The sequence below is a fragment of the Dromaius novaehollandiae genome, chromosome 15, assembly GCF_036370855.1.
Source record: "Dromaius novaehollandiae isolate bDroNov1 chromosome 15, bDroNov1.hap1, whole genome shotgun sequence".
NCBI lineage: Eukaryota > Metazoa > Chordata > Aves > Casuariiformes > Dromaiidae > Dromaius > Dromaius novaehollandiae.
This window is the reverse complement of record NC_088112.1, coordinates 5,246,269-5,270,132: the sequence shown is the minus strand read 5'-3', so window position 1 is coordinate 5,270,132 and position 23,864 is coordinate 5,246,269. Positions and strand designations below refer to the sequence as shown.

At 36.4% G+C, this 23,864-nt stretch overlaps 1 protein-coding gene and 1 long non-coding RNA gene across 2 annotated transcripts in view; one reads left to right on the top strand and one right to left on the bottom strand.

Moving 5' to 3' along the window:
- The window catches only part of DOCK2 (dedicator of cytokinesis 2), a 226,577-nt gene that overhangs the window by 117,027 nt on the left and 85,686 nt on the right, over nucleotides 1-23,864 (top strand). The gene's annotated exons all lie outside the window — the stretch shown is intronic.
- Nucleotides 1-23,864, bottom strand: part of LOC135330012 (uncharacterized) — a 36,879-nt gene that overhangs the window by 12,795 nt on the left and 220 nt on the right. The gene's annotated exons all lie outside the window — the stretch shown is intronic.

Sequence of the window (23,864 nt, the reverse complement as noted above, 5' to 3'; positions counted from 1 at the left end):
AAATAAAGACAGTACGTGCATTTAGTAAAGAAATTTCCATACTAAGAGAGCTTTCGAATGTATGGCTCTGATATATTTTAGTTTTGCAAATATGAAATTGTTTTTTATAAAAGCTTTAGGTGACTATTTATATACTTTCCATAGGAAGGAGTAAGACCCAGACTGTGCAAGTACAAGCTAACCTTAAAACTGTTTCTTTGTGAGACTACAGACCCTTTAAGCCATAGCTAGGGAGCCCTTCTGAAAGATTTTTCTTCATTTATTTGGGTCTCTTAAGAGTCCTTTCTTAGCATCATTCCCACACAGCAGTTATTTCATTTTTATTTTACTGCATGTTGTTACAAAGTGTAGGAGAGTCAAAAAAGAACATTAGATGAAAAAACTAGACAGGTACTAGTTAGAAGTGATGAACGTGAAATCACTGATGCACAGTGACTATTTTTCCTGATATGTAATACTTTCTTCAAGATTGGACTTCGATAGCATGGCAGTATTATACAGCTGAATAGACATCTGTACAACTCTATGGATTGTTATCCATTATTATGAACTGCAAGAAGGTTTTGATAAGGTAGAACTATCTCATACTAGGAATCAGATACTGGAAATTCTTCTGTATTTTTTTTCTTGTACTCAGTGCTCTGATTTAGAATAGTATTAGGTAAAGCATGTAATTAAATGTTTCTGGAATTTTGTATGAGAAACTCTAGTGATTGATATTGACTCGTACCATCCGGGAGGATGCAGTAATAAAAATCTGGATTTTTCCTTTGTGACTCACTGTTTGAAGATGCAAGGTTTATATGCTTCAGTAGAATTAACTGGAAAATATGGATCAACTTTCAGTCACATACTTGCTTTGTGAGATCAGGATTATTTTAAAAAAATAAAATAAAAATAAAAAAACTACCAGCTTTTTAAATTAAGTTTAACACTCATGCTTAATTTTTTTATACTGTAAAGCAGAATTGCAGTATTGTAGTTTGCTTACAACTCAGAAATAGACTGGGTGTATCCTCAAATTTTTACTTCAGTTTTGAGTGAATTAACGTAACTTTCAAATAGTGAACTAAAGTGTGTATTAGTTGCTTGTTCTTATCTTCTTTGTTAATTGTTCAGGCATGCACTATTCTTAGCATTGTGAAATAGTTATGTTAAATAGGCTATTTGGAAAAAGAATGAGATAAATTTTAAAAAATCTCATTTTGTATAGATTTTTCTTCTTCTTTGCTGGTACCTCTTAATGGAAAATTGCCCAAAGCACAGTTAGTTAAATCATTGCCCAGAATTCCAGAATTAAATGCAGTTCTATTACTTATACTTACAATTCAGACTTTAAAACAAACCACGTTTATACTTTCAAGAGTCAAATGAAGAGCTTGTGTTGAAATAATGACAAGCCAAGGAATTTATTTTTTTAGAATTAGCTGGAATGAAGTTGGTGCTGCTTTCTGTTCTGAATTTTGTTAAACAACTTACTGATGGGAAGGGTAGTTGTTAATGTTATTTGCATCACCAAAGAAGATTTTATATGCAGGTCTTAATAATGTACTCTTGATACAATATTGACGGTACTGCAGTAAAGTACAATTGGACGGTACTGCAGTGAAGGTGGTCTTTATAGTTTTAGTAACAATGGGGGACATGCCAAGTGCTATTCTTTCTGGCCCTTTCCCATATTAGTTTCACAGTAGTGCAGTTCCCCGGTTGTAGGTAGCAGAAATTAGATTAATGTTGTGGCTGTCCTTTAACAGTTTAATTCAGTCTTAAAAGCCACCCCATGAACTGTTGCACTGCACAGGAAAAATGAAGTTGTGAACTATGATCATCATGCCATGTAATTGTTGGGTATCTTGGGTGCAAATCACTGAATTTCTCTTCAGATATATGCTATTAGCCACATGGCTATATAGCATGCTGTTCAGGTCCAGTATAACAACTCTTCTATAAAATCTCTAATACAAAACTTGCTGGGATGGTACTATTACGCAATTTCTGTCAGATTTGAAAACATTTTTGCTGGCTGGCAGAAGAGATTGTGACAAAGTACAGACAGAAACATACCTCAGTGTACCTATGCTACCATCTGAAGTAGCAGTTATAGTCTCTAGGGCACAGACATAACAGTTGAGCTGTATTTAAGTTATTATAGTTACTAGTAATAGCTAAGTCTAATAATATTTTAAATTTCAACTGCTTTACTTTTTCTCCTTTTCATGTAAATTTCTCAGCAATACCATATTGCTAAGTGATACTTTCCCAATCGGGAACTTTTTGGTCCATTCTATTAATCATTTTGTCTGATTTTTTTCATAGACTTTAGTGGTGTTTTTATGCAGTCCAAAGACCTTCTGTCTTTTTGTTGTTTAAACTGCCTGGCTTGAATCTTTGATTTGTTTGCAAAAATCAGAAGGCTATCTACAGATACTTTTAAGTCATGTAGGCCATTTTACTCCATGATTTAATGCTATTTGATGTTACAAGCCTACTACTGATCCAGATCAACTTATTTATTGTTGAATATTAATAATGTGAAACTCTGTATAGAATAAAGAGGATCTTAATATAAGTCTTTTTCATTAATTCTTTTGGGAGATTTATTCTTCCCTGGTGTCCTAGGATGTTTGGCTGTCAACCTGCTTTCTATCATGTCATTCTTGCATGGCTTTTGTTTTGCATAATAACTCTTTTTCAAGTTTATCTCTTTACAGTGTTCTAGTATATACCTTTCAAGCCCTTCCTCTCAGTTGTCCATTAAGCAAATTATATTTGATATAGCAATATTTATATATTTTTTTAATTTATACTTTCAGTGCAAGATTGATTTTTTGGTTGCTCCTGGTTTTCAGAGCTCCTTTAGTACTGATGTCCAGAAATGATCGCATTATGTCCAGGCTTTTTTCATCAGAACAATATATAAAGATCATCTTCTGTGTCTGGTAATCAAAAAACTAAGGTTTGGCCCCAGAATTTTTATTAGGGTCTGCAAAGGACTGATTTGAAAATGCCATAGGTATCTGGTTTCTTTTCTCTTTCTGGATTTTCTTTATTATTTTATTCACGATGATGTTACTGAAGGACAGCTGTTGCTGTGATGAGCCTTATTTTGTTTGTTGGTTGGAAGTGTTGCTGCTGACTGCTGTGGTACTTGCCCTGTTTAAAATGTTGCTGTAAGAACAGGTTAGTGCAGGAGTCCTTCAGCTAATTCCATTTTAGTTTGTGTTTTATTTGGCTATTTGCATCTACACTGCCAGATATGCTCACGAGTGCTGATCTGGCTTCTGACACAATCTTAGTACTCCCCTTCCATCCCTGTACCTTGGTTTCATCCCTGACACCTGGCAAAGAGGGAGCTGTGATGAATTCCTGCTATTCTGGATGATTGAGGGACCAGCCAAGCAGTGCAGATGCAACCACTGATTCGTGTTGACTCTAAGTTCTTTCTCTCTGGTCAGAAGAACAGAAACTAATGAAAAAAGCTCAGTTTTCTGGAGATCTTTCTCTAACATCAATATAAACTGGGTGAGTTTCTTTGAGCTTTTAAACAACTTGAAGCAAGTGTGAAAAGGGATGTGAGGCAAAGTCAGAGAGGATTTTTTTTGGCCTTTGTGTTGCTCTGCATGAGTGCTTCACTTTTTTTAAATCATGCATAAAACCCTGGTACCTCAGCCTTTTCAGAAAAACGGTCCCACCCCCTGCAAAATCCAGCCAAATGCAGCTTGGTTTTCCAGTATGTAGACTCATAATAGTTTAAGCATAGCTCTAAGTTCTATGTTTCTGTAGCATCTCATTTACAGTATATTAGTTAATCTAATCTTTAAAAGGTAGGCATATTTACTCAGTCAGAGCTCCAGGCATAATTACAAAATGGCAGTATTCTGAAATGACAGGGTTTTAATATTCGAGAGATTTATATACTATCTTCATGACAGCTTAGTCTGTTAGATGCTCTCAGCTATATTGTTTTTCCCTACCTTTTGAGCTTACGGTATAAGCAGTACTTACTGAAAAAGCTATTTCAGCATGTATTGAACAAAGATAGTCATCAGCTATATAAATTAACGTTAATGTGAAATACCCTAGTCTAATTTTTTTCCCATCACCATTTTTTCTTCAACTTGCAAGTGTCCAAAACTTGTCCAAAATTTCAGACACTCAAATGACAACATCGTCTTTCCCTTTATGAACGTTAACATTCAAAGGCAGCAAATGATGATCATAGGTGTTTGCTGCTATTAGAAAACAGGGCAAGGGCAAACTTTCATGTGGTGAGTGGCTTGGTGTGCAAATCTTGATGGCTTCACTAAATTTGCTTCCAGTATCTCACTGGCACTGAAACAAAAATCTTTTCTTTTTGGAAAAGAGCCTTTAAGACTGGAGGGAAGATGTTTTAGCAAAGAGGTTTTAGATGGTGTTCCTTGCATAAAAGTGTGGACAAAGATGTAAATGAAGCTGTGGGATGAGGAAGGTTCTGCACAGTTGGGGCTTAGGTCCCTACTGTATTGAAAAGGAGACTTGTGAAAGAAATATTTTGATATGTGAGCCATGAATGAAAGGTGCTAAACCTATAAAATAAGAACAAGTGCTCCCAAAAGTGCAAAGTTCAACTTAATACGATACACAGGAAAAATGCGATTGGGATGTAATCTCCTGTGTAAAAAGAAAGATGAAGTCAGCTGCTGAGAGAGACCTTTTAAATGGCCCCTACAAGTAGAGGGCTAATCATCACTCACAACAAGGAATCGTAGTGCTTTGCACCACACAATAGTATGAAAGCAAATGTGTTTATCACAACAGGAGATGCAGTAATCTGGATAGCACTGCTTGCCAAATGGGTGGTACCTGGAGTTTTCTCCAGTGACTGGGTTGTATTGCCTGGTATGCTTTCATTATGAAATCTTGTTGGCCGGTACACAGAGTATCCTGTTCTGATTACGAGCATGCCCGCAGAAGAGTTTTGTCTGTATTTCTGTTCTTGTACATGCTCAAATGGTCCCTGGTGCAGTAGTTTTGGTAATGCTGTGAATGATTCTTGCTCAGGGATCTAAGAAACGGGGGCCTAAGAAGACATGAACTTTTTTTTTAAACAAATCTTGGTTATAGATTTTTGTGGGCCAGAGTAAGATGAGGTCAAGATGAATGGACAGGAGGAGGTAACACAGTTCAGTAGTATGGGATACAGCATAGGCTTCTCACTTCAAAAAGGGAAGATTTCAGTGACGGAGGAGATCATACGGTTTTGTCTCCAAGTAATATTGCAGCAGGATTTGAACATTACTTCAGGCTGGTAGGTCTAGGTAGAGAAGGTGCTGATAATTACCGCAACAGAGAAAATGGACTTAGCAGAACAAGTTTTGAGAATGAAATGTGTGGTTTGGCTATGCTTTGCCTGAGATGATGAGCAGGCCGTTCTGCATGAAGTGCTGAAGATGCACTGAAATAAAATCACAATAATCTTATTTTATTTCTGAAGATAATTTTCAGAACTATGCTACTTGAAATACCCTTATTCTATTATAATAAAAATAAAACTTCATTGACAAGATGGTGCATTTCATTGGCTGCTTCAGAACAGAAGGCTTCATGGAGTATAAAAAAGCTTCTATCTCAAGATTCCTTTTGGGTCATATATTAAGAGTTGTTAATACAGGGTTTACTGTCAGGAGGTAAGATACAACACAGTTCTGATAATAAGTGAATAAATTCCCTGTTCTGTATGTGTAGCATACAGGTGGGTTTTGGCAGTGTTAGTTAAAGTAAGTGTACTTACGAGATGGAAGTTATCCAGTGTGACAGGTTGGTGTGTTGGAAAGCATCCAAATAGCTGGTTCATAGCACAAAATGTCATTGTTCCGTCTTATCTAAATCTGGTGTTCTACTGTTCTAAATGATGTTTGTTGAAAAAACATAGGAGGTGCTTGGTAATGTTTGTTTAAATAAGTGTGCATATGTGTTAGACCATATATTATTGTAAATTTACAGCCATACTTTATAAAATGTTAACACGTATGCATATATCGAAGTCTATACATATGTGCAAGCACGTGTGTAATGGGAGAGATTATGGTGCCATGGAGGCCTTAGTCATTTGATTGACTACAGGCATGCTGTTCATGAGACCTATTTTCTTTTCAAACTTCTCAGTTACGTACATAGTTACAACAGATAATTATACCATACTTAAAACAACTAGGACTAGTTCTAACAACTAGACTTAATATTTTTCCTGATTATTATAATGTAATAGACTTAGACTGTTTTTGTGGTGACAGGCTGCCCTCTATTCCCCTCTGCCCTTCCTCTTTGTGTCTCGGTTGCGAAGACTACTAAAGGGAATGTGTATCATGTACTGCATACATGTCTCTTGACACCTTTGCTTGTGCAGTTACGAGTCCTGCCATCCCCTGCTTTAACTGACACACTTAAGCTGAGCTCTTCTTCCTTTAGCTATCAGCTGCTCATGGTTGCAGAAGTATTCTTCCCTATATCCCTTGGTTGCTTTCTCTTCTGCCAGGCTCTTATTGCCCATCATATTTCAGTCCCATTTCATGCTGTTTGTTGGTTTGTCCAGTGGAGTATCAGCTATAATTCAAGATACTAACACCCTGCAATATCATATGTTTGTTATCTGAAGTTTGGGGCTTGATAAGCCAAACCTTGGTTCAGATGAGGAAAAAGAGATCAAAAGTGTGTTTAAACTCTAATTCCCTTAGATTTTGGGACTGTTAATCTTCCTTCATAATATCCATACTGAATTTCTCCCTGTACTGTATTTGCTACTCCTGTTTATTTCTTCAGTGTGTGCAAGTATATAAGATGAGCATTACTTTTGCTTATAACACAAAGCTTCTGGATGTAATGGGAGACCGTGGGAAGGAATCATGCCTGGTTCTTGCTGAAGTACGTTTTCCCATTGCTTCTGGGTTTCCTACTGAAATATTGAAACCTGTGTGGAAAGATTATGCCAGTTCTCATCATGGTAACAGGACTGGAATTTAAAATCTGCATCTTGAGGGGGTTTTTTGCCTCTTCCTTTAGGCCAGTGCATGACATAAAATATGCATGTGGCAGTATATGTTGTCCCCATGAGATATATTTTGTGTACGGTTCTGAATATACCCAGCTGAATCTCTTTCCAACTCTTGACTCTGAAAGACATTTTCAGTGTGAGGGAATTGAATTATGGCAGTTTAGAGACTGGATTACGTGAAAATGGCTGACAGTAATCTCTGGAGAGACTGAAATTATGCTTATTGGCTTTGGCAGGATATATGCAGAGAATGACATTTCCCTTAAGCTCCCTATTTTTGATAAGGAAAAGCTTCTGCAGGTGGAGAAGGAATCTAAGCTAAGGTATATTGAGCTCGGACTCCTCTGAGGAAAATCTGGTATCGGTTGTGATCATGGCTGCTTTTCAATTTCAGAGAAATGTTTTTTAAGTTTTATCATTCTGTAGTCTAGTCTGCTAAGGCAATCTGATGAGTCGGCATGTCTTTGATTTTTTTGCAAAACATAGCAGAGAGATAATTGTCAGTAAGGTTGGTAGCTGGGCTTGTTGTATAGATGGTTTCATGCTATCCCCAGGCTACCAGAATTATCTGTTCCTTAGAGGGACTAAAGAGAAGAGCAGAGCAATAGAGAAAGCACTGCTTATTATCAGTTCCTGCTAGAAGTCATCTTGCCTGAAGATGCACCAACCTGATGATGCTGAAGAGTTCAGTGAAATGTATTTTGGGAGATGCAGGAAAATACATGGGAAGTACATGGCAGTAAAATCTTTCGGCCCTCTCTTGGTTTCTCAGCAGTTCTTTTGCTTTAGTTTTACATTTGCAAATGTGGTGGGATGTGTGTGTGTGGGGGGGGGGGGGGTTATTTTCTTTGTTAATATGGTGCAGATTCTACAGTATGTTTGATATTGTCCTTAGTGCAGGCTTTATAGAAACTCAAAATTTAGGCCTATGCAGTTTGTTAAAAACACAGCACTTAGTATCCTGACCAACAATTTAACATCCTAAAAGCTTGGTGGTGTTAATAAATAATTGAGAAGTGCTGTAACAGGTCATTTGGCTTTGCTCGTTTCTGGACCATGCCGTACTCCTCTCTCAATACCTGAGAAAGGGTCACAGGTTTAGTTTCTTTCATGAGCATTTTGAAGACAGTTTTTCCTCAGTCATGTTTGCAGTCTGGTACACTGATTTATTTGTAATTCTCTGTGATTTTATTCTGTCATTTCATCGCCCTTTTCTCTCCTGTATATTTTAAAGCTTTATGGTGCAATGTTGTTTGTGAGATATCTAGATTATTATGCTGGGCAAGTACCTTTAAAAATAAATTGTGGCATCATTATGCCTGGCTACCTTTTCTAATGCTAGAGAAAACTTGCTTTTTAAAAGTGTTATTTGTTAGGAGAGGGTTTGAAAAAACATTTTGGTAAATTATTGGCAGCCTAAAATGTACTGTAGCCTTACAAGTTCACTCTCAAAGCTTTCCACTGCTTCCAAAATCAGGAGCCCTAGGCACTGAATATAAGTTTCTCTGCAGCTCATTTTTTGGCCAGAGGTATTGATTCTACGCGTATAGCATTACTGCAGTATATCTGAGGCTAAAAATTGTTCCTCAAAGAAGTAAAAAGGCAAATCAGAGTCAAATCTGGCCCCACCAGAGTAAGGCAGACAAGTGGATGATTTGTTTTTCATACTTTATTTAAATATTATTCTTTTATACTTTTTTGATGACTGTTGCTGACTCAGGACAGGTTATGAGAGCTTCATATTGCCTCAGTACTAACAGCTTAGAAGCGTTCAAAAATGACTACTTTGCCCCTTGGTATTTATGAAGAAAATATAGTCATCCTTATCCAAAGCTTGTTTAGTTTTGAGTACAGTAATTCCAAAAGGTCTAAATTACATCGGGACTGAACACTCAGCTGGTGCCCACATGCCTTTGATGATTTGTGTGATGAGGTTGACATATGTTAAAAACCTGGAAGGATGAATTTACAGATTTCCTTCTACAGTGTACCTCTGTGAATTAATTACTTTGGTATATTCAGCAGCTAATCTTGATAGTATTTGCTGTTTCTTAATAAGAGCTTTAAGATGTTTATGTAAAGAAAATGAAACTCTACAGTTTCAAGAGGCTATTTCCAGCTGTCAGCGTGTTCTGAAGGTAAGGGCCAGGGCTTAGTTACTTTGGGTCTTTTGGCACAGTACGTACTATGTGTATAAAAACTGAGTATGAAGCAAATTCAGTGCAACTGCTTAATCTTAGGACGCTGAAGTGCAGTAAGACCATGAAGTGTCTTAAGTAACTAACAAGGTAATAAAATCAATATGATATTTAAGAGGAAGCCAGTATAATGTCAGAGAAAAATGAGGTGATATTTTAGTGTGTGTTTAAAAAAAAAAAAAAAAAAAAAAGAAAGAAGTATGCCTTTTTTGTCCTGGAATGCCTCCAAAACAGAGAGCTGCAGTAATCTGGTAAAAATCACAAAAGCATATATAAGCATTTCACCCTTGAGAAAGGCGATGCTTAACCTTGTATTTCTGAGGTGAAACAAGACAAAGGATGATGGGTCATTGCTTACTGATTTACTGATGTGGTCATTAAAGGAAAGATTAAAATCTGTGAACACACCAAGGGCTCTGAACCTTGCTGAAGAAATTGCGGCATATCATTTCTCTGGACAGGTAGCTTGTAACTGATTTTATAACTTGCATGAACTCGCATTTTATTTTTAAACAACAAACACATTAGTAAATGATGATAGGAAGTTAATCGTTGATAGCCATCTGTGTAATACATCTCTGTTGTCCTAAGCTATGTGTCACCTGTTTGCTGATGAATGTTGGGGGTTTTTCAGTCAGTTTATGCAAGCTGGTGTTTCGAAGGTGTCCTGGAATTATCTGTGGAAATTGGAATAAGCATCCTCAAAAATTGCTTGGAAGTAAGTATTCTCAACAACTTTTGTAGTTGGAAATTAGATTTGCACAAATGAAGACAGTAAACTTCAAAGGATACAGGAAGATAGTATACATGCATTAGGCTCTACAAATTAACAGAAATCCTGTCTCATATGTTTTTAGTCCTTCAAAATCCTATAAGGTAATGTGTAAGTTGTTTAATGATATAAGCACCTACTATCTTAAAATAATTTTGCCTGTGCTTTTTGGTACTCAAGAATACAGAATGAGCCATGCAATAGGTATTTTACATGATGCATCTCTAGTGATGTTGAGAACTGCAGTCTGTGTACTTAAGTGGCATACATAATATGGCCTGCCCTGCTTCGGGGTCTCCTGAATGAAGAATAGCTTTCTTCTAGTTCGTTCAGTGCAGTGAAATTCTACATAATATTGCAGTGAATAGAATGCGAGTTCTCCTTCGGTTTCCTCCAAAATCTTGGTGGCTTTTCTATTGCTTTCCTGCTTTCATACTGTGTTGCTCAGTTCTTCCAGTGCATCTGGGACTTGAGCTGTACAGCCTGCTAAGTCCAAACTAGTGCCCTGGAACCCTCCAAATGCAGCACTTGCATTTGGATTTTTATGATAATCTGGAAGGAGTAAGGGAGACTTACTAATGCTCCTTTATTTCAAATTTGCTCCTCCTCCTTTTGGATTATTTGTTAGGTATCAATACGTGTACATATAAATCTTTCTCCTCTTCAGTTGTAAACACCTTTTTCTTGTCATATTTTTACAACATATGATTCATAATCAACAGCCAAGAATTTTGTTAAAAAAATTAAGAGGTAAGGAGAAAAAGCCATCACTTTTAAATACAACTTCCCTAATCTATGCCTAGGATAATTGTGCTGGCCCAAATAGCTGTGTATGTTGATGGTAATTCCTTATTTTCTGGCTGATGATACCTTTAAAGCTTTTAACTGCCAGAGATTATAATTTACCTTTACAGCTCTCTGCAGTCAGGTGTTTAAGTAGCCTCCTGTTTTGCAGAAGTTGTTTTCTTTTTCAGCAATTCAAAATGTTCAGGCAATATGTGCTGATATTAAACTCCACTGCAGTCAACAGGGCACATTAATTCCAATCATTTAATGCTTTTCATCTTTTTTTCTTCCACAAATGTTATTGAAGAAAGATATAAGATGACAGAAAAATTATCATTTGTTCTATTATTTTCTATTATTCTATTATTCCTTCTATTAATGCAAACAAAGGAAGTCATAAAATAGTCTGACATTTTTCATTCTTCATTTCCATTGTTTTTAAAGCTTTGCTTTAAGTGCTAAAAACATGAAAATTGGGACAGGAAGTGTTCAAAGTCATGCAAAAATTATTTTTGTGATCCAGATGAATTGTTGGCAATTCAATGTGCCAGGTCATCATCTTGCTATGAAACGAAAGAACATAGAAATTATTGAGCTGTATTGGGTCTGTCATATATCCGTCTTGCAATGCCATGTACAGGTATTACAGAGGAAGTCTCCTGAGTTTCCAGAAGAAAATGCTTACTGATTTTTAAGAGGAATTGGTTTAAAACTTTAAGGATCAGATTTTATATCCTTACCAAACTCTCTCTTTCTTCAAAGAAACAAGCGAAGTACTTCTCCATGAATTTTCAGTAGTTTTCTTAAATTCTTTTTTATTTCTGTTTACGAGGATGTGCAGTCCAGTCTTTCAGTCTCTTTAATTAAAAAAAATTCCTGTATGTTACTCAACTTCTCTGAACATGTTTGACTTCTGCAATATCTTTTTTGTTTTTAAGTGCAACACTGTACCCAGTCTTCCAGATAAAGATAAACAATTTATGTTTTAACATATTTTATTTTCCTTTCTTCCTTGTCCTGCTGAATGATGAAAAGGTTGGTGCTAACAACGTGAAGTTGTTATTTTGGTGAATTGATTGATTGTCCATGGTGACTTGAATTATTATTCATGTTTTCAGTTTAACTTTTGTGTGTATAGTGTATAAAAAGAGAACAGTCCATCTAGTGTGCATATTAGTTATTCTTTCTTCCAGAAGTTACTGATTTCTGGATGGAGAACCTGCTTTGAATCTGAAACCCACGTCATAGGATGGGTTGCACTAATTATCGAGTGGGCTATTCTAGCTTTAACATTTATGATCCCTAGGGAAAAAGAGTTTGTACTTAGCCATGTTTCTCTCTCCTTCCAAAATTTATCTCAAATGTCTCCTTGGGCACTGGAGTATATTTGCTCCTGACTCAGAGGTTTTTTTCTTTTTTTTCTTTAAGCATCTATAATGAATATAGGGTTATAGAAAGAGACTTAATTTGAAACCTGGAACTTCTTCAGTATCTTTTGTAGGTTCTTTGTGCTCTTAAATATAGTTAATTTTCTATTTCTGCCTACCTCTTTATTACCATTGACAGTGTCCATCATGAACCTCAGTTATTGTTATATAAGAGTAGAAATGTCCTGAAACAAAGTAATTTTATTCATTGCATATCAATAACAGAATTATCTGACTAACATAGTGGGGAAAAAAATGACTTGTTATTTGAGGCTAACTGGTTGATCGTGTTAGAAATCTTCCTGGTATCCTGATTTTGTGAACGTACTGCAATAACTGCATGATGGATATTTGATTTCAAGTAGGCCGCCATAACCATTCTGCTGAAAAAAAGTTATTCTAGCATCTTCAGCTTTAGAGTACATGCAAATACATACTGCACTATGGTAAAGAACTAATCTTAGAGTTTTAACCTTTATTTACCCAGCACATATAGGTAACTTCCATTAACTTGAATGGAAGTAACTTTTATTTTGATTTCCAGACAAATTTTTTATGCATACCACATGACAACACACAAAAATGTTTAAAATTTGCTTTTAGCCCTTGCCCCGTATTCGAAATAATGCGTATGGTAAGATTATCTTATGATACACTGAGGTTAATAAGCAACCAACTCGGACAATTTTTAGAAGTGGAAAAACAAAGTATGTTATGCTAAATGTTGTATAAAACATATTGAAATAGAATCTAATAAATTATTGCAAGCTTTAATATTTTTATTAATTTTCCTGCATAAAATACTGACTTTTCCTAGCGTAATAAAGTTGGTTTTGTTTTATTTTAAAAATCACCTTCCTTCCTAAAAATAATAATAAAATTATTATTCTTAAATTGACGGTTGGGACTTCATTACAACAGCCATGTATCATTTGTAGACTGCTTGCGAAGTTAAGCAGAAGCATTGGTATGGGCATACAATTACGTGGAGCAAGCTGCTGTTAATCTGTGCCAGACAAGAGCCAAGGCTGCTACTGTTCTAACATTGTAAGTCAGCACTAAGGAGAAAAGAGAATACTATCTTTGCAACAGAAAATGTTTAACCAAATCAAAACTGTTATTTTTAGCTATCTTATATAAATGGAAAGTTACTCTTCCTGTTTACAAGTTTATTCTTCCTGTGTAAAAGGAAGTATTTAATGATCATAAAGAACACTGAAAGGTAGTTAAGACTAACATTTTTCTGTAACTTTCTTTCAGTGTCATTGAGTATGAACTATACGCTTGCTTCTTATATTGGTCATGATCTTGTGCAGCAGTATAAGATAGTGTAACTGTACAATATTTTATGTGGTAAATCTAAGAGGGTTTTTTTTTTTTTTTTTGGACCTAACGTTGTATTTGGCCATCTCAGTCAGAGATCAAGGCGTTGTAGCAGAAGAGGAGATCAAATAAGTGTCAGTTTTAACTTAAGTGACTACAGTAGATACCAATTTAAGAATGTAGATGGCCCTGGTGTAGTAAATGCTTTCTTGCAGTATGTTCTCTAGCTATAAGAAACTCTGTGGAAAAGACATTATAGCATCTTGTGCTCTCTTCATTTTTTAATAAAAAATACTCTACGTTATTGAATTATGTTGTGGCAGTAGCTCTGCAGTGTCTATAATTTCCAGCAAGTTCTGTTTTAAGCTATAAAATAATAGCAGTGTCCCTTTAAAATAAAAAATGAGCAGACAAATTTTTTTCTTCTTGATATAGCCTTGCATTTCTTGAAAACTGATAGTGTTCCAAAAGGGAAATTTGATTCCAGTCCCCTTTTGAAGTACAGTAAGGGTATGAGATTCGCTGCTAGCTTTCCAAACTCATTTCCTATTATTTTCAGGTTGCAGTTATAATTCTGAGAGGGCCTGCTGCCCAGCTTTGCTTGAATTGAAGCCACACAGTAGATCACAAGATACAGGCATTGGGGAGCTTTAACGTAACATTGAGCTCAATGGGATTATGCTAACTTAACTGAGAAAAGATTATTTATAAAGCATTCTGTAACGGTATCCTCAAGAGGTTAGTTCTCTTAAAATACACTGCAAATTTTTTGGAATATATGGTAGTATAGCATCTATCAAATGCATGTTCTGTCCTTCACGCTTCTTCTGTAGAGTTGATTGTATAGCATATAGCATTAGTAAATTAAAATGACTAAAATTACTTGCTTCATAAACAGTTCCCTTCGTACATTCTCAAGAGTGGTATAGTAAATGTGATTCTATATAGCACGAATTGATGAGTTTTTAGGAATAGTTTCAGTAGCATAGTTCAAAACTGTGATTAAATCTAATAGTGTTAATATATAAATATAAACAGTAGTGGTATAGGTTGCAGTAGTACTAATAATCTTTCTTGTCTGTTATGTTAGATATATACTGATGCTCCCACACATCATTACTAATTGCTGTAATAAGAAAAATAGAAGAGCCTTATAAGACTGTTTTAGGAGCTACATGCACAAAATATCAGTGGCATAACAAATTATATTTCTCTTTTGTGTCATTTCTGGCTACTGTAGCTCATTGATCAAAACTGCTTATGTATAAATGTGCTTCTGATTTTGTTTTCTGCGAGGAATACAATTCCCTCCGCCCTACCAACAGTTATTACCTAACAAGTATCTACAGCATCATTTTACTGTTGACTTGGTTCATGAGGTGTTAGTGCCCTACTTGGTCAGTAAGGCAGTCTTCTCAGGTAAAATCACGGCTCGGGGATTAGGAGAAATCAAACCCTTCCACAAACAGCCCTGCATGTTTTGCCACTAAAGCATCACAGGAAAAGGAGCGCTTCTTTGGTGTGTAACTGTCCTCTGAAAGGAGTTCATGTGGCTGGATAACATAGCACCACGAACTACTTCCTGATATGCATATGTTTGCTAAAATGCTAGAAAAAGTTTGAAAGTCAGTTTGTGTTTGGGAACAAACACAATCTGTGCCATCTGTTGTAACTTCTATACCTATATTCACCCTTTATTCTTAGGAGGGTTTGTGTAGTGTGTGTGTGTAAGATGAATTTCAGAATGAGGATATCATTTGTTGTTAGAAGGATTTACTTCCAAGGTAGCAGGGAGATCTGCTTTGAGTACGCTTGTTTGCATTACAGAAAATATGCATCGCTATAGGAAGTAAGGCCAGTATTTGGTCATATGTTTGTGTGGCATTTTCTTTCCTGTTCTCCTATGCTTCTTGGGAATTAGGGGAGAAGAGCGGTGGAGAAAATGTACGCAAGCTTTGTATGCAGTGTGGCCCTTGTGGAACAGGAGTTCGGTCTTTTCCTTTTGCAGTCGTAGGATTCGGAGGCTCCTAGAAGTGCAGTCATGGAGCAACTAAGAGTCGCGCTGCTGATGGAAGGTGAGCTGGGGCTTCTGGAATCCTTCTGTGTGCCCTTCTCCTCTGAATTCACTGGCAAAATTTCTGTCCCAGCTTGAGAGCGCAATGGTAACCTATTGAAAAAAACCCTTTTGGGAGTAGCTTCAGCAGTTAAGAAGTTTTCTCACCCCATACAGTTTCAGAAGTGTTTTGGGCAGAACTGTGAACTAAGTTTGTTCTCTAAACACTGTAGTTGAAAGAAGTAACTTACTTTTAATAAATTCTAATGATGGTTTAAAGTAGTAGTTTATTTGAGGAAAAAATGGGTTCTTGTTCAGATTCTTTGCAGAATTTTCATTATCAACTTGCAGGTGCGAAACACAGTAAATACGTTGAATTTCTCCTGTGTTTCTACAAGAAAGTGGGTTTTGTATGTATGGTTGCATGTTTACCATCAACTGTACCAATCTGGTAATTATCCATCTCCTCTAGTAACAACTATTACAGGCTTCAGAAAGATTCCTCTTTTCCTCATTAAAAAAGAAGAAAATCCAAGAGCTAAAATATTCTCCAATTCATTTTTTCAAACCTTGTACTCCTATTTTCATCCCTGATAGAGCTTTCTAATCAGTACCTAATAAATTCAACTCTCATTAGGCTGGTGCAAAGAGAGCTGGTTATTAAAAGCATATTTCTTATTCTGCCAAAGCCTGGATATAGCGTGATAGGTATGATGTAATCCCCCCAAAAAGGGTTGTGAGCACATGCACAAATTAGTGGCGAGGAAAATGCTCTTTTGGTAATTTTCTTTGCATTTTCTCAGTTTCGAGATTCTTCTTTTCTGTGATGCTATAGCTTTGAAACTAAAACAACTGGCACATCTTAAGAAGAGGCACACCTTAAAAAAGAGACACACCTGAGAGTGATGCTTTTTTGGCAATAGCTTATCCTTCCATATTTATAAGTGTCTTCATGTTTTTTTTTTTTTTTTTTTTTTTCCTTTCACTGACTATGCCTCTGGTTTCTATTACCAAGTAGTGACAAGATTCAATATAAAAAGCTCTTTGTCTTTTGAAGATTCTGTTCTTTACTGTGAGCTTTCTTTTTTAGCCAGTTATTCTGCTAACTAGACCCCAAGATTACTTCAGCCTTTAAAATGGACCCAATTATTCCAGAAAAAGTAAAACCCAATATAAACCCCTGATGTGTGTATATTAAATATTTTTCATATTTCAAATACAAAATAAACCTGTAGTTACTATTTACTCCTTAGGTTTTACTGTAAAATCAACACATGATTTCTTTGTACTTTGTCCTTACTTTCACCTGTGGCAGAGGGTAGCAACTTTGCAGAACTACGTGGAAGAGTTTTTATAGCACCTGTCCACACCAGTGTGTGAGTTGTATACCCAGCATCAAGGGAAATGTGTTTGTGCATGCTGAGGTGTACTAACCAAGGTTTATAAGTCAGCACCTCTCCCTTCCTCAGCAGAAAAGTCCCCAGTGTTGTACACTGTGGAGCTGCAAGGCAGCTTCGTGGTAGTTACCCCTGCATCTCCATTTTTGCAGCTGTTGTGTTGCCTTAATCTTGAGGGTCCTTGTTCAAGCCTTTTGGTGTGTGGTGGGTTTTTTGTTTTTGTTTTGCGCCCCTTCATGTATTTACCATCTAGGTCTTGAAAACTTTTTTTAGAAACATTTTTTTTCCTCCCCCCTTCACCTCCTCCACAGACTGGAGTAGGCCATAGTTAGACCAATTTCAACTCGCCAGAGCACTAGCCAAAGGAGTTTTAAAATATGGAGGTAAAAATTTCTGAAGACTTCTGTTCTTCTCAGACTTAAGAATTCCTATCTGAAAGAGCAAGCTGTAAACAGGACCAGTACTGTGTTATCTTCTTCTATTTCCAGCCTGCTTTTGTTGCTTTTTTTTTTACAAAAGTAAACGAATAACCAGAGTAGTGTGGTAATGGTCTTAATGTAGGAGTAGACTGTAAATGACAGTATGGCAGTCAGAACTAGCAATTTAGAAGTGCTTTGCCATGAGTGGAGGTTTGACATACTAGGAAAAAGTACCAGGCTCCTTATATAAAACAGTTTGAGTTTATTTGTTCATTGATGCTACTAAAAAAGGGACAATGTTTTTTAATAAATTTAATTTCTCAGTAACTTGATCTAATGTTTTACTAAGCTATGCCGAAGTGAGTGACATAAAAGTACTAGATATGAAAATTGTAGGCTCTGAACTATCACAATGGTTCTCCAGCCAGGGCCTTTGTTCCTGCCCCCTCGCGCAGAGGAGCGCAGAATGATCACGCAACGACGGAGGCTTGTGAGGGATTGCTGGGTTTGATTCTGATGTAAGAGGTGGCTGCATATTGCTGTTTGCAAATGATCCGGTATTTGGTTGTATCTACTTCAGCAAAGCCAGCTTTTATTCTTCAGCAAGAGTGTATGGTGATGAACAGACTTCAGAAGCTTGCCATGAAAGTCTTCAGGTTTTGGTGAGATTTTCATGGCCTTGTGACGAAAAACTTTTGTGTTTTGAAAGCTCAAGTGTAGCTGTGCTGTTGCTTAAATAAAAATAATGTTAAAAAAGCTTATGCGGTCTACAATAAAATATATTAGTGGATTCCTTGGAGATCACTGTTAGTTAATCCAATAAATATGCAATTGATAGATTTGTCAGTGTAATAGATGTGAGCTATTGGAAAAATTTTGGGGGGGCCTAATTTTCTTTCTAAGATTAATTGTAAAGTAAGCTTCTGAAACTATATGACTTTCATCAGTTTTAACTGGAATTTTTATGGTAAAGCTTTGTTTTGACAGTTTAAAAATATATTGTATTAGTCTCCTCTGTGCTCATGCAGTCTGGTTTTTAATTTAATTTTCCTGTTCTTGTCTTCTGTAAGTGCAGCTGAAAAAGAACAAAATCAATTAAAGGGTGACAGAGTTCTGGGTATACAGGAGGTGGCTCTGTTTAGTTTTAAAGAAGTGACCCAGCAGCGCTAAGCTATTTGTCTTCACAGTATGTATAAATTTAAAAGATACAACTTACACAGAAATAAAAGAAGCTACCTCACTTTGTGTAATGAACATTTTTCCCCTCTGTTTTGTCTGTACAGGAATAAACTGCTCGGTTGAATTCATTTCTCCCAGGTCTGGTTGTTGCTGTCCCTTGCAGCTGCTGTGTTTTGCTCTGTAGTCCTACAGTGTTCGTTATCTCCCCTTAGTTTTGTCTGCTGTGAAGTGTTATCTCCCAGGGCAGCGGACCAGCTCCAGCACATCCCTGCCACTGTCACTTCCTTCAGGTTCCCAGATCAGTTTTCAAGCCTTTCCCCAGCAGAAGACTGGCCAAGCTTCACTACAGTAAATAACTTAGTTCTGGCTGAAATAAATTAGGGTTAATGTTTTTAATCTTGTCTTTGAATGCTTATACATGTTGTGTGTGTGTGTTGTTTCTGTGGAATATGAACCCGTATCAGCTTTAACTTGGGAATGAGCGCAGTGGGATAGTTAAAAAGGGCAAGCCAAATCTTGTCCACTTGACTGACCCTCTGGTTTAGTGGCATCAGGGAAATGGAATAGCACTTAGAAGAAGAAACTAATGAAACAAGTGGCCCGACTGCACAAGGAAATCTGGGTTTCGCAGTGGATATCTTGTGTACTGGGGTAGGAATTTTTTTCTGGACTGTGAGGCCAGTCTAGAAACTAAGCTAGAAGTAATTGTAGTGGAGCAATTAGTGGACTACAGAGGAGGAGGGAAGACACACAGTGTGAAGTTGTGTGGATCCCTGAAGGTAAGGATGGAAGATCTGATACAGAAGTGCTGAGGTTGGCAGTGTGGACAGTAGTGACTGAGGAGGTGAGACAGCTGAGGTTTTTTGGTTTTGTTTGTTTGTTTTGGGTTTTTTGTTTGTTTTTTCTTTTTTTGACAACTTTGTGCTCTGGACAAACTAGGGTTCAGTTTTCAAGCAATTTACTTTCAACCATTACAAATGGTTGCGTTCTGACTCTACACTAAATAATGTTATATATGATTTGTTCATATGCACACCTTGCAGGTGATCACAAGGTTAATATTCTGGGAAATGCAGTGAATTGCACAACTGTGTTTGAGCACAGACTTATGGCTAAGTTGTAAATGAGTTGCAGTTGAGCCTTCATCCTAGCCAGAGACTGTGGAAATTCTGCAGTAGATTTATGGTAGGAAACAAACCAAACAAAAAACCCCAGCAAGAGTAGCAGCAGAAAAGACTGTAGAAAATGAAAATCTTCCCTGTGGGGTATTGCTGGGAAACCAGCATAAGGTAAAAGATTAGATGGCAAAGGCTATATTATAAAAACATCATGCCACTTGTATGTCATATCATAAGCCTTTGTCTTACTGCTTTTAACCAACTAGGAGAAAATGACCTGTAGACCCTAGGTCTGAAAAAGCCTAAAATGAAATAATTTTGAAATTGCTTCGATTGTCTAGCTTGTATCATATCTTTAAATCTTACCAGAGCAGCTGCTATTACTATTTCACTGGGTTATAAAAATTGTCCTATATTTTTCCATCCATTTATATACTATTTATATAGTTTTATATCCTTTTGGCTAAAACGTGTGTGTAAAGAAAAGAACAAGCTAAAACAGCCCTGCATGGTTTCAGTCAGAAATCAAAAGCTGTCAGTAAGATGTTTCAATAGGATGCCTAAACTTCTATTCAGTCATCTATAAAAGATAGGATGACAGGTCCAATGAACTATAACAAATATAAATGAAAAATTAAAAACTTAAACCTATTGGAAGAGTGGATGAATCTAGGTTATTATAAAATAATTATTAGTAAGATACACACATTGGTAGACTACCAGTCTGCATAGATTAGGTGCTATTTCCCATTTCTGATCTACTCTATGCATCCGATGAATACTCTAGATGGTTGCATAGCAGCCTATTCTAATGTTTATATTTTTGATCTTTTCACAGCTAAACACAGTATAGTTTAGGAGAGCACATGCATTGGCAGAGACTTCTATTTCTAGAGAAAAAGCAGAACTACTACATAAGCAGTTCATCACTTCAAATTCTTCTTCTTTTTTCTTTTCCAAGTGCTTCTTTTCAGTGTTTGTGCCGTATGGTAAGGATGTTTATGCTACCCTCTGCATGCGTCAGAGTTCTCAAGGTTTAGTGTGGTTTCCTGAGGAACGGTGATTTTTACCATTTATGTCAATAAACTTTGAACCTTTGTGGTCCTTCATGGCATCAGTGAGCATCTTCCATACTTTGCATTTATGGTAATTATCATGTTGCTCTTAAGCTTGTGATGCTGAGCAGGTGAGATGATTCAATAATTCTGTGAAGGGTATATATTGGGAGATCCTCTGGATTATGTGTATGTGCTATAACATAACGCTGATTTCTAACACTAGATTGAAACAGTTCATGTGCTGGGTTTTCTTTAGTTATACTAACAGTAACATTTATTTGTCACTTTTCCTCCAGAAAGACTTTTAAACTCTTTTTTTGAACAAAGAAAACCTATTTGGCCTGTAGAAATTATTTGTCACCCTTTTTATATGCCCCATTTTTTTACAATTGCTGTCACTAACATGCACTGAGTTTTCTGGGTTAACCTGAAAGGGAGTTCAGAATTAGATCTGATATATGTAATGTGATTGCTTAATAAACTATGAAATCTTGGATCTTTTGAATGTGATTCTTTGACCAATAGAGAAAACTGTGCATTAATTAGTTGTAAGCTGTTGTCAATGAAAGTAAGGGTGGAGGATTGTGAAGATGGTGCTATGTCATGGTGGCCTCTTAACTCGCATCGATTGTGAGCTTAAGTAAAACGAGCATTTGAAACTTAAGTTGTCTGGTAAAAAGGGGATATAAATATACCTACCATGTGTTTGGCCTTCAAAAGCCTTTGAATTATTCATGTTTGCATTCTATTTGATTGCTTTTGATGATGTACATATGGTTATTATATATGTAGACTGTGGCCTTATGTTGGTAAAGATCTCTATTAAGGAGGATAAATGTTACTTAACTGGCTACATGAAATAAATGCCCTCTTTTTTTATTCCAGAAATACAGCTGCATGAAAACTATACACAGTACAGTCATTCAAATACTCTCGCTAAATTAGTATGGAAGTGCAGCTTCATTCTACATTATTCCTGTTGCTGTTTCTTTTTCCAATGCATTTGCTTTATTTATTCTTGTGCTGGTACATTATTTGAAGTTACTACGGCAACCTGTCACCATCTGCTATTATAAAGTATGCTGGGATTTAGTTGCTAGGTGCTGAAGTTTGTCATCTTACTCATATGACTCTAATATTTTTAAGATGTTTCTTTTGCTGCAAGAGTTGCACCCACAGCTAGTATGCACTTTAGTAATAGCGGGGCAGATAATTTTCTGCGTGCTCTTTCCACCCTGACCACAGAGTGCCCCATTTGTTCCCCCAAAAGCACCGGTGTTCCCTCTTGATGTACTTGTATATTCACGACTAAAATAGTCTTGTGTTTCAGCTCATAATTCGCAATGTTAATACTAAAGCCAGCCAGCATTATACTTCACTGAAATTTGATATTAATCATGGTTTTCTTAGTGGACAGGGAGTTTGGTTCCTGAGAGAAGAGATCTCCTCCTCTGTCTCCTTACCTTATTTACTCTGCGTTCCTGCCAGTGATAAAAGTGCAATGTTTATACCATCTATTTCCTTGTTTCTTCACCTATTTTTTGAAAGGCTGTCAGCCAATTGGTTAATTCTAAAATTAGAATTCAGCACTGTTTCTGTTCATGAAATCTTTTAGATTCAAATGTAACTGAATGTTTATAAATTTAAAAATATATACATGTTACTGCTTCTCTTCAAAATAGTGCAGTATATTCCAAACAGAGATTTTTCTCCTAATGCTTCTGTTAGTATTCCCTTCTTAGTCAAGTGTTTACTTGGATAACTTTTTTTTTTTAACACATTTGACCTACTTCCAATCAAGCATCTCTGCTGTGATATATTAGATAAATCCTAACAAGCGTAAGCACGGCTGAAATGACTTCTCAGGGTTTTACTTGAAGAATTTCATCTTCTCTGCTGCAACCTCTTTTAGTATTCAATCCTCACATACAGTGCTTGATTTAAAAAAAAAAAGAAGAAAAAAAAAGAGAAGTTTAGAATCATAGCAAGTGTGTTTGTAGGCGGTTCTGAATTTCTTCTGTCCATCTAGTGCAGTCCAAGTCTAAGAGATGGTTCTTGTGCAGAACTTGCTTTATTTTCCAGCACTTCATGTTCTTTGTGCATTCTAGCAGGAGTTGCTCAAACAGCGTAGGAGAACTGAAATGACTGCCTGCGGGCTCGCAGACTTCCCCGCAGGTCCCTCGTCCTTACGCTGGAGTTCTGGCAGTGCGAATGGTGGTGCCGAGAGCGCCCGCGTACCCGGGCGATGCGAGGCTGCATCTGAGAAGTGCCTGTTTGTTTCTGGCATCTGGGGACTGGGAGGGGAGGGGCTGGCTTTTAACTTCAAAAGGAGCTAGCAGTTAATTTCTAATAGCCGCAATTGCTGATGAGAAAATGATTAAAGATTAAACAGTATTGGTGTATTTTCCTGCTTTACAGTTACATGGTAATGGGGGAGGAAGTTTTTGTAGTAAACCAGCTTTACTGTCACTGTCTTTATATATATATATGTGTGTGTGTGTGTGTGTGTGTATATATATATGTATATGTATATATATCACTCTCACTGATGTGAAGATGACAGGTTTGGAGTGAGGCACTGATTAACAAAATGCGAGCTCTGTTTGTGGGTCTGTCTTCAGTAATCAAAGCCTACCATGTGTTAATTTTAAAATGACCATACACAGTTACTAAGAATAGGTATTCATGCTGTATCATAATAAGAGATATAGCTAGATACATTTTAGAAGTTGGTTTCAACAAATAAATTAACATTCTTAAAGTCTTTATGCCTTTAAGCAATGCAATACATCTATTCAAGGCTTGTAAAGAAATCCGACTTATTTCAAAAGTGATTATTTAAAATGAGTGTAAGGAGACATTCTGTAGCATCTGTTTAACTACTAAAAAAGCAAACTCTTTTTTTTTCATGTACAATATTCTGTAACTTCTGTCAGTATCTTTTTTAATTAAAATCAAGGCATCAGAGCAAAAACCACTACAATTTCACTGTTGGATCCTTTGCAGTTCATTATTGCTAACAACTATGGATTAAACATTACAGAAAAGACTTGTCTGAGCCATACCTGTAAAAGTAAACTATTATAGCAGGAGAATCAGCATTT